Source organism: Schistocerca cancellata, chromosome 6 (genome assembly GCF_023864275.1).
Source record: "Schistocerca cancellata isolate TAMUIC-IGC-003103 chromosome 6, iqSchCanc2.1, whole genome shotgun sequence".
Classification (NCBI taxonomy): Eukaryota; Metazoa; Arthropoda; class Insecta; order Orthoptera; family Acrididae; genus Schistocerca; species Schistocerca cancellata.
In genome coordinates this window covers 575,421,270-575,437,330 of record NC_064631.1, presented here as the reverse complement: position 1 = coordinate 575,437,330, position 16,061 = coordinate 575,421,270, and the positions used below count along the sequence as shown (strand labels likewise).

General features: G+C 48.3%; 1 protein-coding gene across 2 annotated transcripts in view; it reads left to right on the top strand.

Annotated features, from left to right (window-relative positions):
* Window positions 1–2,026: 2,026 nt before the first annotated feature.
* The window catches only part of LOC126088604 (glycerophosphocholine phosphodiesterase GPCPD1-like), a 272,534-nt gene continuing 258,499 nt past the window's right edge, over window positions 2,027–16,061 (top strand). For both annotated transcript variants that reach the window (XM_049906819.1, XM_049906816.1), the window contains exon 1: window positions 2,027–2,195. The gene's annotated coding sequence lies outside the window, so the exon portion shown is untranslated. The remainder of the gene's footprint in view (window positions 2,196–16,061) is intronic.

The following is a 16,061-nucleotide window of genomic DNA, read 5'->3' as shown; positions in this document are numbered from 1 at the left end:
GTACCTAGAACAACATATTATTATACTACACATAGTTCAGGAGATATGACGTCATCAGCACTGAGATGCTTGAAAAACTAGCTCATAATTCATGACGTTTTAATTTAGTATTTCTTTACTGCTCACTAAATTCACAAGGTTTTGAAGAATGTAGGCACATACACAACTGGATGTATGTACCTGCAAAATTATGACATTCTACAGCACATAGTGCAGCAGATAAGACTTCATAAACACAGAGTTGCTTGAAAATGAAACTACAGGCCAAAATTCGGTAGAGATACAAGTGCAACACGTTCACAAATATGTGAAATATTTTAAACATATTTGAAATATATTTGACATGTGCGTAGCTGGGCGAAGTCACCGGTAAAAAGCTCATCCTAAAGCCTTAGAACGACTTCAACCAAATTTGGTAGACGTATTAGTTACAACATGAAAGAAATACTGTGGGGGCCAGAAGCACCAGCCTCCTGTTGGGGCGAGCGTAATATCTTGGTGAGAGAAGGGGGCAGCAGGAGATGAACAGAAATCGAGGGGGAAGCAGGAGATTGGCACAGACAGGGGGCAGGAGGAGATGGACAGAGAGGGGGAAGGGGGAAATGGACACAGAGATGGGAGACGATAATGGTGATGATATTTGATTTGTGGGCAGCTCAACTGCATGGTTATGAACGCCCGTACAAATTCCCAATCTTGACAGAGTCCAGTCATGCCACTTTATCGAATGACGATGAAATGACGAGGACAATGCAAATATCTATTCCCCGGGCAGAGAGAATCCCAGACCCGCCCCGGAATCGAACCCGAGACCTCGTGATACACAGGCAGCAACGCTAGCCACTACACCGCGAGCTGCGGACGCGAGAGGAGGAGATGGACAGACAGGGGAAAGAGGAGAATATGGAGAGAGAGAGGGGGAGAGGAGGTGATGGACAGTGAGAGGGGGGCCGGCCGGAGTGGCCGAGCGGTTAAAGGCGCTACAGTCTGGAACCGCACGACCGCTACGGTCGCAGGTTCGAATCCTGCCTCGGGCATGGATGTGTGTGATGTCCTTCGGTTAGTTAGGTTTAAGTAGTTCTGAGTTCTAGGGGACTTATGACCACAGCAGTTGAGTCCCATAGTGCTCAGAGCCATTTGAACCATTTTTGAGAGGGGGGAAAAGAAAGAGAGAGGGGAGGAGGAAACGGAAATAGAGGGGGGAGGAGATAGAGGGAAAGGGGGAATGAGCAGATGGAAGAAGATGGACAGAGATTGGGGCTGGAGAAGCAGGACCGAGAGAGGGGGAAGGACGAGATGATTGGAAAAGAAACACATCCGGACAATGCCGGGTACTCTGCTAGTAGAACATAATGGTGAAGACCGATCAACACTTGCCGTCAACAAAAACTAAAATTTTCTAGGATATGTAAACACAAACAAAAAAACAGATTATAGACGCTGGAGCACACAAGAAACGTGCTTTAACGACGGTAATCTCAAAACCAGGATACATGGAGAATTAGAATATTGAATACTAGGGGTTGCTGCCAGAGGTAAGTAGCTACTAGTAAGCGTCATGGGTCTGGTATCAGAATACTGATAATCTAGGAAGTCCACTCAAAAAAGGTGGTGTCACACAGTAGCCACTGGTTAACAAAGAGCTGAGGAATAGGTGAAGCGGGCAGAGGAGGGCAGACAGGAATTTTTTCCTGATGAAAGTTCCACAAAAAAGATCGAGCCTGACTTTATTAGAAATACAGAGGATTTGAATCGAAGGCAGTAAGCTGTCGGAATTTGCAAATAGAGCGCCTCGTTTAGTGTACTGTTTGGTGGCAGCGTCGGAGGGAGAGAGAGAGACAGAGGGGGAGAAAGAGAGAGGGAGAACGAGAGTGTGAGAGAGGGGGGGGGGGGAGGGAGAGAGAGAGACGAGGCGTGACTTGTGCAGCGCCAGCGCTTGCCAGAGCCTTGGGTAGTGGCACGAGGCACAAGGCAGGGCTTTGGCAACGGGTCTGCCCGCCACGTCACACCGTGAGACTATTCTGGTCATTGTACGCTGACCACCTGACGTGGGTAGGCCTGCACCTGGCCATCGGTTTTCTCTGAGTGTGGTCTGCAGACAAAATCGTGTTAGCACAGCCTTACAGTGTCCGTCGCTCACACTCCACCAATTTCCTCTTTCTACACGGAGAGCAAGACGCTAGAAGGGAAAGCAGGTAAAAGTGGCAGTTCTCTTACTGGTATTTAATATTTCTCCGCTCATATTGTTGTGCGGTTCCCAAGTGCGAGTTTCGATTACTCTATAACACTGCTGTTAATAACCTGCTCGTATGTCGTAATATCCAGTGTTCCGCTATTTACAAGTCATGCATATGGCGTTGTCAGCAACATTGGCAACAACTGATAAACGATTCTGCACTGCGCTCCTGTTCAGTAAAAAAGCATCTATAGCTAGCTGTCATAATACTCGTAAATTATGGCTATTTAAAAACGTAACTGGTGTTAAGAAACTGCTCGTGTGTCGAATACCGAATGTTTCATTTATTTTACAAGTCTTAAACATGGCACTGTCAGCAACCTGACACCAACGGGTATACGACTTTGTACTGCTCTCCCGTTCAGTAAAAAAATATTTGTAGCAGCTGTCATAATATGGAAAATTACGATTGTTTAAAGACACGGTGTAAAATATCTCAACATTGCTTATATATTGTGTTTGTTACTGTCACAGAATACAGAATACGCCAGTTGTACTGCCATCAATTAACCCGGTCTAATGTAAATCAAAACAGACATTTCTCAGAGAAAAACTCTTGTCAAAGCGACACAGCATTTTTAAGATTTTTTTAACATTTATTTAAAACCCCGTATTCTTAAAAACCACAAAAGAAATGGAACTTAAAAGCTGTCAGTCATCATGATATACAAAAGTCGCTACTGATTATTAATGAGGATATTGTTGATATCGACCCCAGCATTATAGTAGCTGGTTCTTCTAATATTATTTCAAAACTAGAAATGATAGAAACCAGTAAGCACTGAATCTCTCCGTACTATTTTATTTGTTTAATATATGATGCTACACTGATAATATATTCCCATAAACACAAATATGTTCATAAAGCAGAAAATTGAAATACAGCAAACTTGGAGGACTTCACATTCTCTGACGATGTCTCACAAGTGAATGTCCAGTACTTCCATTCAAGTCAGCACATCGGGTCTTCACTAAGTTACACACATGAACGAGTCCTCGAGCGTGTACTAAGCCATCTTTTTTTGTATATTACGTATTTTCGCAAAATAACTTAAAGATAGCAGCAGTACCATGGTACACAGCAAGGTTTTCGGGAGGTTTCCTTTGGTTCTAAGGCAAATGTCGGAACTGGTCATTCCCGCCACCTATATACTCCCAGTCGATAACCAACCCATCACCCTTCCCCTTTGTCTCGATTTAGTTCGGCTATTGAACCAGGGCACGTACTAAAGGTGTGCGCCATGGTTTCCATTTCAGCACTAATCAACGTCAGTCAACTTTGAGCAGTTCCCACCAGTACAGAACCGAAGCACTTTTTCCGACTACACGGAGTAACCTGTTAAGTTTAGTCCACGGGGAACGAGGGAGATTGAAGACTGCCAGTTTCGCACAAGGACAACGTTGCTCAACGTCCATGGCTTCAGACTCAAAATACACTGCACGTGTCACGTGGATGATGCGAATAGAGCAACAACAAACAGAAACTGCCATACTGCCCTCCGGAGCCTCACAACCTGAAAACTGAGAAACAAATCCACTGCCATATCTATGTCAATCACTATTTCACAAAATTAGGTTAGCTTTTTCCTGTCCCTGAATTATTTTATTCTTACTTTGCATGAAATAATTCTGAGGCAGATGGCGCTGCCGGCAGGTATTTTGTTTGATTTGTATTTTCAATGTGTTTCATTCAGAGAACGGTGGAATGTGGGTCAGTAGCTGGATTCTTTGATCATCTCCCGAAATTCAAAGTAAAAATTATAGTTATTTATTTTATCTATTACAACATTATATCGAGGACGAAATGCGTACACAAAACGAGGAAAAAAGTTCAGTGAAAATAGATTCATCCGCGAAATGACACATAACGGTTATCACATGGCATCAATTTTCTAAATTGACTTCTGCTATCACAAGCAAGTACATTGGGTTCATCCCCCTTCTTTTGCCGTGAATAATGTGGACTTCGACGGAGGTTTGTTTCTCGTTATACGTCTGTTGATCTTGAGCCAAGCTTGGTCCTCGGTTACTCAACTTGCGGGCATACTGGAAACATGTTCGAAAGAAAATATAAAACCGACGTCGAGATGGTTTAGGTTGTTGAAACTTTCAGCGCGGTGTTTAGTTCCAACAGAAGTCATGCTCTGCGTATCAGTGCTTCCAAGGAAATAGTGGCAATAAACTTTCTACGGCGCCGTGTGAGAAGCCAGTACAGCTTTCATAATGAATGAAAGTAGAATGAACCGCAATACAGCTGTAATTGGAGATTTCTTTATTGCCACAACCGGTTTCGCTTCATTAAAACAGCATCCTCAGGTGAAAACAGTGTCAAATTAGCGCACGAAGGCGCCCGAAACGCTCGTAGTCAAATATCAAACCCCTGAAGAGGGGAAGTCGTCGAAATGAATAAAATAGGACATCGGTGTCAATAGTGCGGTGGCGCACCCGTGGTGGTTGCAAGGGTACAGTGCAGAAGGCGGTCAAGTGTTTTCTCACAGTGACTCACAGCGAATATTCAAACGATCATCAGTATATGCGTTACAGGATAATCCATCGATAGAACTAAACTCTGAGTTCAAATCTTTTAGTCCCCTTTCTTGCATACGTTGTATATAAGGGTGCAACAGTTGGTCTACAAGCACTTTCGTTACTGTATTCTCCTAAGCACAGCATTTCACTGGCGTGTTGTCGAGTGTTTATCGAAGCACCCTCTCTCACACGACCCAACATAATTTCCTCAAATTCTACTGTGCGAACAGTTCTTTATGGGAAACTTTGCGCATCTCCGTTACCACTTTTCCATGGGCTCCCGAAATGGGTTTTCGTGAACCGATTTCCCAGTACAGCTTCTGGCAGGCCGTGTAAACAATGTCGAGATGAGAAATGCGTATCTAGCTGCCAAATATTCTGCCCCACAATTGATTTTTCAGTACTATGTGAACGCTCGACGGTTTTTTAAAAAAGAAAAAATGTAGCCGCTAATCTGGTGGACGGAGTAACTATTTGAACAGTGAAGCAGAAGAAGTATTATTAGACTCAGGAAAAAGCAGTCCTTTTCCGCCGGCCGGAGTGGCCGAGCGGTTAAAGGCGCTACAGTCTGGAACCGCACGACCGCTACGGTCGCAGGTTCGAATCCTGCCTCGGGCATGGATGTGTGTGATGTCCTTAGGTTAGTTAGGTTTAAGTGGTTCTAAGTTCTAGGGGACTTATGATCACAGCAGTTGAGTCGCATAGTGCTCAGAGCCATTTGAACCATTTGAAGTCCTTTTCCACTATTGAAGAGAAACCAGAATAGTAGATTTTCAGAGGTCATTCCTATTAAAGACTGACGATCGACAAATTTATATTTCACAGAGCTAGCAAAATCGATACAGGCCTTAACATATAAAAGCGACAGCGAAAAACGGTTCCCGAAATTCGATTTTCATCTTTTGCAAGTTCTGTTACAATTAACCATAACATATTCCTTCAGCGTCACAGTTTCTCGTAAGTTTCTATCGATGCTGATAAATTTGTTCCAGTTGGAATGACAATTATTAGCAAACTCTTCTCTATGGATTCATTCGTCTTCCCACGCTCTGCATCCTGCTGCACCGTACAGTAAATGCATGTCTGCTAGTCCCTGTGACGATTAATGCTCCATCTTCGACTACCAGTCATAAAACGTAAACTATGGTTCACTCTACCGCGCACACATCATAGACGATTATGTATTGGTTCTAAAGCCAGCGCCACCAGTGTATTAATAGATGAGGCAGACGGTTCTCTGTTTTGGAACATAAATAGTTTACAAACATGTGCAACAGGCAGCTGAGACGAATGCTAGCGAAGGGTGAGTGAGGGAGCGTGGAAACATTTAAGCCCCTCACGTCCCTCCGCCTTGGGGCTGCCTATGGACTGTTAGCGAAGGGTGAGTGAGGGAACGGGGAAACAGTTAAGCCCCTCACGTCTTCCGGCTTGCGGCTGCCTATGGACTGTTAGCGAAGGGTGAGTGAGGGAGCGGGAAAACAGTTAAGCCCCTCACGTCTTCCGCCTTGGGGCTGCCTATGGACTGTTAGCGAAGGGTGAGTGAGGGAGCGTGGAAACATTTAAGCCCCTCACGTCTTCCGCCTTGGGGCTGCCTATGGACTGTTAGCGAAGGGTGAGTGAGGGAGCGTGGAAACATTTAAGCCCCTCACGTCCTTCCGCCTTGGGGCTGCCTATGGACTGTTAGCGAAGGGTGAGTGAGGGAGCGGGGAAACAGTTAAGCCCCTCACGTCCTCCTCCTTGCGGCTGCCTATGGACTGTTAGCGAAGGGTGAGTGAGGGAGCGGGGAAACATTTAAGCCCCTCACGTCCTTCCGCCTTGGGGTTGCCTATGGACTGTTAGCGAAGGGTGAGTGAGGGAGCGGGGAAACAGTTAAGCCCCTCACGTCTTCCGCCTAGTGGCTGCCTATGGACTGTTAGCGAAGGGTGAGTGAGGGAGCGGGGAAACAGTTAAGCCCCTCACGTCTTCTGCCTTGCAGTTGCCTATGGACTGTTAGCGAAGGGTGAGTGAGGGAGCGGGGAAACAGTTAAGCCCCTCACGTCTTCTGCCTTGTGGCTGCCTATGGACTGTTAGCGAAGGGTGAGTGAGGGAGCGGGGAAACAGTTAAGCCCCTCATGTCCTTCCGCCTTGGGGCTGCCTATGGACTGTTAGCGAAGGGTGAGTGAGGGAGCGGGGAAACAGTTAAGCCCCTCAAGTCTTCCGCCTAGCGGCTGCCTATGGACTGTTAGCGAAGGGTGAGTGAGGGAGCGGGGAAACAGTTAAGCCCCTCACGTCTTCCGCCTTGGGGCTGCCTATGGACTGTTAGCGAAGGGTGAGTGAGGGAGCGGGGAAACATTAAAGCCCCTCACGTCCTTCCGCCTTGGGGCTGCCTGTGGACTGTTAGCGAAGGGTGAGTGAGGGAGCGGGGAAACAGTTAAGCCCCTCACGTCTTCCGCCTTGCGGCTGCCTATGGACTGTTAGCGAAGGGTGAGTGAGGGAGCGGGGAAACAGTTAAGCCCCTCACGTATTCCGCCTTGGGGCTGCCTATGGACTGTTAGCGAAGGGTGAGTGAGGGAGCGTGGAAACATTTAAGCCCCTTACGTCCTTCCGCCTTGGGGCTGCCTATGGACTGTTAGCGAAGTGTGAGTGAGGGAGCGGGGAAACAGTTAAGCCCGTCACGTCTTCTGCCTTGCGGCTGCCTATGGACTGTTAGCGAAGGGTGAGTGAGGGAGCGGGGAAACAGTTAAGCCCCTCACGTCTTCTGCCTTGCGGCTGCCTATGGACTGTTAGCGAAGGGTGAGTGAGAGAGCGGGGAAACAGTTAAGCCCCTCATGTCCCTCCGCCTTGGGGCTGCCTATGGACTGTTAGCGAAGGGTGAGTGAGGGAGCGGGGAAACAGTTAAGCCTCTCACGTCTTCCGCCTAGGGGCTGCCTATGGACTGTTAGCGAAGGGTGAGTGAGGGAGTGGGGAAACAGTTAAGCCCCTCACGTCTTCTGCCTTGGGGCTGCCTATGGACTGTTAGCGAAGGGTAAGTGAGGGAGCGGGGAAACAGTTAAGCCCCTCACGTCTTCCGCCTTGCGGCTGCCTATGGACTGTTAGCGAAGGGTGAGTGAGGGAGTGGGGAAACAGTTAAGCCCCTCACGTCTTCCGCCTTGCGGCTGCCTATGGACTGTTTTAACAGTCCAGAAAATATTGCCTTACCGGTAGACTTGACTGACAGCGTCGTTGTGTGTTATTTACAGCTCCACTGCCAAAGGCGAAAATTCTAGCAAAAAGTGAATGCAGACATCACATCTACACTGGTCAGCCAGAACTTTACGACCATCGACGGACTATCGATGTAAACGCGTCCACGCGATAGCATCGTCATCTGGTGAGCAACGACTGTTAGTCAGACACACGTACGGTGACTGTAGTATCAGTAAGCGTCCTGAGGTGTGCAGAATGGAGAAGGCGCGCGATCTATGTAATTCACCGAGGGCAGACCGTGATGGCCCGGACGCTTGGCGCGAGCGTTTCGTAAGCTGTGCGGTGTTCGAGGAGTGCTGTGGTCTGTGTCTTCAACAAGTGAAGAAAATAAGGTGATCGGACGTCGTAGGCTAGGCAGACTGGTAAAACAGGACAGGCGGCAAACTGTGGTGTAACTAACATCAGACTTTAAGGCGAGGTTTACTATCTTTTGGCTCAAAAAATTGATTTTTTAAATTGCATTTTTGGATGCACAAAAGTGTTCAGAATCCACTCCTGAAACGGTTTTTCCGAATTCGGAACGGAAATGTTTGTTATTCGCGGTTGAACATTAAAATGCACCTGTCTGAAATCGGCCTTCTTCACACACCAGTTTTTTTTTTCTTTCGGAGGACGAGTTATTGTACCGGTGCTTGGGAGGAAACACAACAAAATTCAAATGAAAGTCTGAATGCGTGTGTTTGGAAGTTAGCCCCCAACCATTTGCATTCTGGTGAGAAGACTGTGGAGACTGCGACTTCCCTGGCAGTGAGCAGCTTCAACGAAGGGTATTCAGCAATTCTGAAGACCATGACAACGACGGACGTCACCCTGGGTCTCTAGTTCGCCTAGCATTCGGACAACCAACGGATTCAAGCGGCCGAAAACCGCTTGTCACCGGCCGTACGAGCGGCTCCAGAGCAGCGCAGGATGTCCCAGATCGAGAAGAACGCTCTCTATGAGGAAGAGGAAGGACTAGTTTATGGACCTGGAATGGAAGATTGGACGTAAGTTGCATAATATTTCATTTCTATGTAGTCAAAACTTCAAACGCGTTTTTCTCGAAATGACTTTTTTTTTTTTATCGCGCGGTATGGTAACTTCAAATCTACTGAACCGATTGGCATGATTCTTAGTTTCCGAGGAACCTAACTAAATTGTCTAGGAGTTGTACCTCTTTTATTCCGATCCATCAACTACAAATATTTTTACTTGGCCGACGAAGTCGACAAATCGATGAAAAAACTCTACTTTTTTTTCAAATGGCCACCATTTTGTTTCCTATGGTCCAAATAACTTAAGCGAGGTACAACTCCTAAAGAATCTTATATACTTCGCTAACGTCAACTCAATTTTGATTTCATACGAGCCGGGTGACCTGTGACATACCGCGCGCGGAGGTCTACATCGAAATTTTGTTTCGATCCTACGGCACTTCCGCCTTTGTTCTTAGACATTTCCGGTCGAAAAAATTCCAGTTTGCAGAGGAAATATCAATAAACATTTTGACTAAATTTGAAATTGATATCTATAACACATCCCGAGAGAAAAATTCTCAAAGAACATGCTTTTTTCGGGCCAAAGGTAGTAAACCTTTTCTTAATGATGGGCGGAGTACAAGTGTGTCTGAACACACAGTCCACCAGAGTACAAGTGTGTCTGAACACACAGCGCACCGAATACTTCTAACTATGGGCCCCCGCATCCGACGACCAATGCATGTGCGAATACACTCCTGGAAATGGAAAAAAGAACACATTGACACCGGTGTGTCAGACCCACCATACTTGCTCCGGACACTGCGAGAGGACTGTACAAGCAATGATCACACGCACGGCACAGCGGACACACCAGGAACCGCGGTGTTGGCCGTCGAATGGCGCTAGCTGCGCAGCATTTGTGCACCGCCGCCGTCAGTGTCAGCCAGTTCAAATGGCTCTGAGCACTATGGGACTCAACTGCTGTGGTCATAAGTCCCCTAGAACATAGAACTACTTAAACCTAACTAACCTAAGGACATCACACACATCCATGCCCGAGGCAGGATTCGAACCTGCGACCGTAGTGGTCGTGCGGCTCCAGACTGTAGCGCCTTTAACCGCTCGGCCACTCCGGCCGGCCTATCAGCCAGTTTGCCGTGGCATACGGAGCTCCATCGCAGTCTTTAACACTGGTAGCATGCCGCGACAGCGTGGACGTGAACCGTATGTGCAGTTGACGGACTTTGAGCGAGGGCGTATAGTGGGCATGCGGGAGGCCGGGTGGACGTACCGCCGAATTGCTCAACACGTGGGGCGTGAGGTCTCCACAGTACATCGATGTTGTCGCCAGTGGTCGGCGGAAGGTGCACGTGCCCGTCGACCTGGGACCGGACCGCAGCGACGCACGGATGCACGCCAAGACCGTAGGATCCTACGCAGTGCCGTAGGGGACCGCACCGCCACTTCCCAGCAAATTAGGGACACTGTTGCTCCTGGGGTATCGGCGAGGACCATTCGCAACCGTCTCCATGAAGCTGGGCTACGGTCCCGCACACCGTTAGGCCGTCTTCCGCTCACGCCCCAACATCGTGCAGCCCGCCTCCAGTGGTGTCGCGACAGGCGTGAATGGAGGGACGAATGGAGACGTGTCGTCTTCAGCGATGAGAGTCGCTTCTGCCTTGGTGCCAATGATGGTCGTATGCGTGTTTGGCGCCGTGCAGGTGAGCGCCACAATCAGGACTGCATACGACCGAGGCACACAGGGCCAACACCCGGCATCATGGTGTGGGGGAGCGATCTCCTACACTGGCCGTACACCACTGGTGATCGTCGAGGGGACACTGAATAGTGCACGGTACATCCAAACCGTCATCGAACCCATCGTTCTACCATTCCTAGACCGGCAAGGGAACTTGCTGTTCCAACAGGTCAATGCACGTCCGCATGTATCCCGTGCCACCCAACGTGCTCTAGAAGGTGTAAGTCAACTACCCTGGCCAGCAAGATCTCCGGATCTGTCCCCCATTGAGCATGTTTGGGACTGGATGAAGCGTCGTCTCACGCGGTCTGCACGTCCAGCACGAACGCTGGTCCAACTGAGGCGCCAGGTGGAAATGGCATGGCAAGCCGTTCCACAGGACTACATCCAGCATCTCTACGATCGTCTCCATGGGAGAATAGCAGCCTGCATTGCTGCGAAAGGTGGATATACACTGTACTAGTGCCGACATTGTGCATGCTCTGTTGCCTGTGTGTATGTGCCTGTGGTTCTGTCAGTGTGATCATGTGATGTATCTGACCCCAGGAATGTGTCAATAAAGTTTCCCCTTCCTGGGACAATGAATTCACGGTGTTCTTATTTCAATTTCCAGGAGTGTATTAACACCACGACATCGGTAACAACGACTGGAATGGGCACGTGACCATCAGCACTGGACGTTGGCGCAGTGGCAGAGCGTTGCACGGTCTGATGAATCCCAATACTTCTTCATCATGCCGATGGGAGGGCGGGAATCCGTCGTCTTCCAGGGGAATAGCTCCTTGACACCTGTACGGTGGGACGGAGACAAGCTGGCGGCGGCTCCATTATGCTGTGGGGAATATTTAAGTGGGCACCCATGGGTCCAGCGAAGCTCGTGTAAGGCACCATAACGGCCGAGGAGTACCGTACATTGGTTGCAGACCATGTACACCCCTTCATGACGATCATGTTTCCCGACAGTAGTGTCTCTTTTCAGCAAGATAATGCACAACGTCACAAGGCAAGGTGTGTGACGGAGTGTTTCGAGGACCACAGTGGCGAGTTCCAATTGATGTGGGGGTCCCCCAACTCGCCAGAAGTGGACCCGATCGAACACATCTGGGATGTGACTGAACGTGCCGTCACAGCTCATCGCCCCCTCCCCGCAATTTACGGGAATTAGGTGACTCGTGGGTGCAGATGTGGTGGCAACGCCCTCCAGCGCCCTACCAAGGCCTCACTGCTTCCATGCCACGACGCGTCGCCGCTGTTATCCGTGCCAAAGATGGAAATACCGGTTATAGGTAGGTGGTCATCCTGGCGATGTTTTAACTGAATGAACTGAAACTTGTGGCGTAACGAGAATAACGCATTTCAGTACCTGCATTCACAGACCCAATAAAATTACTGATACAGTAAATTATTAATACAGTATTTACTTATTTACTGATACCAGGTATACCAATTATATTTAGGAAATATCAGTCCATTGAAAACGTGAAAGATTTAAAATGTTTACGCGGTGTTCGAATCAGAATCAGAGTTTCCGAAGAGGGGAGGGGGGTGGGTTGTGTGGAGAGGAACTTAAGAAACAATATTTGTAGCAGTAATGGTGGTAATACCAATAGTAGCAGCATTATTGGTGTGTTATTGACATGGAATATGGTACTCGCTCACTCTCTTGAATACGTTTGTACTCAACGAATAGTGGGATTCGAATTGGACTACATCACTGTCATTACTCTCTGTAACTTTACGCTATCTTGTCACAAATTCCGTCATTGCTGACTCAGAGCCTGCTGAAATTGCGACTCTAAATGCCAACCCAACTAATGAAACTGAGAATTGTTTATCGTTTAGGTTACTTGTTATTAGCGATATGATACTTTTGCTTGCGTACTTATCTCGCTCTCGTACCATGTAACAGCCTGCAACGAAACTGTTTCGTGCATTCTTCTATTTTCGAAGAGCAGTAATAGTACTTACAGTAAAAAGAAAAAAATTCTTCCCTGGCAGGGAAGGTTCAAATGGCTCTGAGCACCATGGGACTTAACATCTGTGGTCATCAGTCCGCTAGAACTTAGAACTACTTAAACGTAACTAACCTAAGGACATCACACACATCCATGCCCGAGGCAGGATTCGAACCTGCGACCGTAGCGGTCACGCGGTTCCAGACTGTAGCGCCTTGAACCGCACGGCCACACCGACCGGCGAAAGAGTTCGAGACTGGTGTGCATCCGCACAGAAGAGGTCGTTGGCCGTCCTGCTCTTAATTATATATTCCCTGCCACACCGGCCGGCGTGGCAGTGAAAGAATCCTTGTTTGACGAGCCGCCGGGAAAATAACTTAATGAGAGGAAAAAGTCCCACTCCCGCCCCTCGTTATTTCGAAGGCTGTGCTGACGTCGCTCTAACCTCTTCACAGTTACAATCTTCACGTAATTGTATGCACGAAAATGTTTCTGTGTACTATCCTGTCTAGACCACGCCACCCCATCCGTAGCCATATTTCTGCCGAGAATATTCTTCTCAGCTGCACAGAATAGTTCTTTCAAAGTTGCTCAATCTAGGTCTCGCATCACATAACATATTCAGTATAGATAACCGGCTCTTGACCTCGACTTTCTCTTTTTATGATCCCTTACCACGCGTGTAATTTTGACGGAAATAATTGGGGCACTCTATACGTCAACTCGTATTACTGACGGAAATAATCGCCTAAAATCCAACAGTAGGTCAGCCGTGACGTCAGTAATCAGATCTCCGAAGCCAATGAGATATGCAGGCCAGGCAACGAACTTGTGACGTCACACTAGTCGGCTTGTCCGCCACACTTCGCGAACTCTCGGCTCCATGCAGGACTCACGGGAAATCAATATGTAATGGAATAGGTACCCATTAAAACTAAACTCCATCCGAACAGGCCTTGAAGGCCCAACGGCTCCGGCCGACCACCGTGTCATCCTCAGCCTAGAGGCGTCACTGGATGCGGATATGGAGGGTCACGTGGTCAGTACACCGCTCTCCTGACCGTGGTCAGTTTTCGTGACCGGAGCCGCTACTTCCCAATCAAGTAGCTCCTGAATTGGCTTCCCAAAGGCTGACTGCACCCCGCTTGCCAATAGCGCTCGGCAGACCGCACAGTCACTCATCCAAGTGCCAGCCAAGCCCGACAGCACGTAACTTTGATGATCTGACAGGAACCAGTGTTACCACTGCGGCAAGGCCGTTGGCAGGTACCCATTAAAGGTCTTAACTTTGTCGTACGCTATCGAGAGCTTGCATTCTTCTAGACGCGCAGTCGCCGTGTGGGATTAGCCGGGCGGTCTCCGGCGCTGCAGTCATGGACTGTGCGGCTGGTTCCGGCGGAGGTTCGAGTCCTTCCTCGGGTATGGGTGTGCGTGTTTGTCCATAGGATAATTTAGGTTGAGTAGTGTGTAAGCTTAGGGACTGATGACCTTAGCAGTTAAGTCCCATAAGATTTCACACACATTTGAAGATTTTCTTAAACGCGCAGTCAAGAATGATTAAACTCGTCTGAAATGGTTACTCGCTCTTCGCCGGAGTCGCCTGCTGGCACTCGCGTAGTGTCACGTGTTGTCGCGCGCATGCCGCGGCCTGCCTTTCTCGCGGGCCCCGTCAGACCCCTGGCCGCGTTGGGTCTTCCTCTGTAGTGTACTTGCCTACTGTTGAGCTACCTCAGTGCGTTAAGCCCCCTTTACACCGAAGCGAACGCGCAGCGGCGAACGAGAATTCCTTCTGGCGTAAAAGCTTGACGTGTGTGGTTCGGTCGTGGGCGGTTCGCATTCGCAAGTGTTCGTTTGTGATTCGTTGGGTGTCGGCCTTAGATCGAACCATCAAAGGAATTTCGTGTCCTCTTCGCTTCGGCGCTGGCTTCGATGAGACAGACAGTGCACTTGCTTTGCCGCAGTGTGCTGTTTTTCGCGCGCAATCTGTTGTTGGTGTTGTTTATTGTGGTAATGGAGAGATTGGATGAAAGCGAACCACTGTTGATAGAATAGTATGGACCCCATATGTTGTTGTGGGATCCTAAAGATCCACATCATAAAATAAAACGATGCTTGACAAGAAATTTCCAAAGTGCTGGCTATGAAAACACAGCAATTTAAGTTGTTTCTTGCAATGTCCATAGTCGAAAATTGCCATTAAAATAAGCATATTACGTAGATTAATGTAAAATAAAAATGCGCGGAAGACCTGACCATTCTCATGACTTACATCCAAGGTACGCTATGTGATCAAAAGTATCCGGACATTCCCCAAAACATGCGTTTTTCATATTAGGTGCATTGTGCTGCCACCTACTGCCAGGTACTCAATATCAGCGACCTCAGTAGTCATTAGACATCGTGAGTTAGCAGAATGCGGCGCTCTTCAGAACTCACGGATTTGGAACGCAGTCAGCTGATTGGGTGTCACTTGCGTCATACGTCTGTACGCGAGATTTCCACACTCCTAAACTTCCCTAGGGCCACTGTTTACGATGTGATAGTGAAGTGGAAACTTAAAGGAACACGTACTGCAAAAAAGCGTACAGGCCGAAATCGTCTGTTGACTGACAGAGACCGTCGACATTTGAAGAAGGTCGTAATGTGTAACAGGCAGACATCTATCCAGGCCATCACACAGGAATTCCAAACTGCATCAGGATCCACTAAAACTACTATGAAAGTTAGGCGGGAGGTGAGAAAACTTGGATTTCATGGTCGAGCGTCTGCTTATGCCATACATCACGCCGGTAAATGCCAAACGATGCCTCGCTTGGTGTAAGGAGCGTAAACATTGGACGATTGAAAAGTGCAAAAAACGTTATGCGAAGCGATGAATCACAGTACACAATGTGGCGATCCGATGGCATGGTGTGAGTATGTGCGAATGCTCGGTGAACGTCATCCGCCAGCGTGTGTAGTGCCAACAGTAAAATTCGGTGGCGGTGGTATTATGGTGTGGTCGGTCGTTTCTTCATGGAGGGGGCTTGCACCCCTTGTTGTTTTGCGTAGCACTATCACAGCACAGTCCTACATCGATGTTTTAAGCAACGTCTTGCTTCCCAATGTCGAAGGGTAATTCGGGGATGACGATTGCATCTTTCAACACGCTCGAGGAACACCTGTGGCGGAATGGTTACACGACAGCAGCATCCCTGTAATGGATTAGCCTGCACAGGGTCCTGACCTGAATCCTATAGAACGCCTTTGGGATGTTTTGGCAAGCCGACTTCGTGCCAGGCCTCTCCGACCGACATGGATACCTCTCCTCAGTGCAGCACTCCGTGAAGAATGGGCTGCGATTCCCCAAGAAAGCACCTGATTGAAAGTATGCCTGCGAGAGTGGAAGATGTCATCAA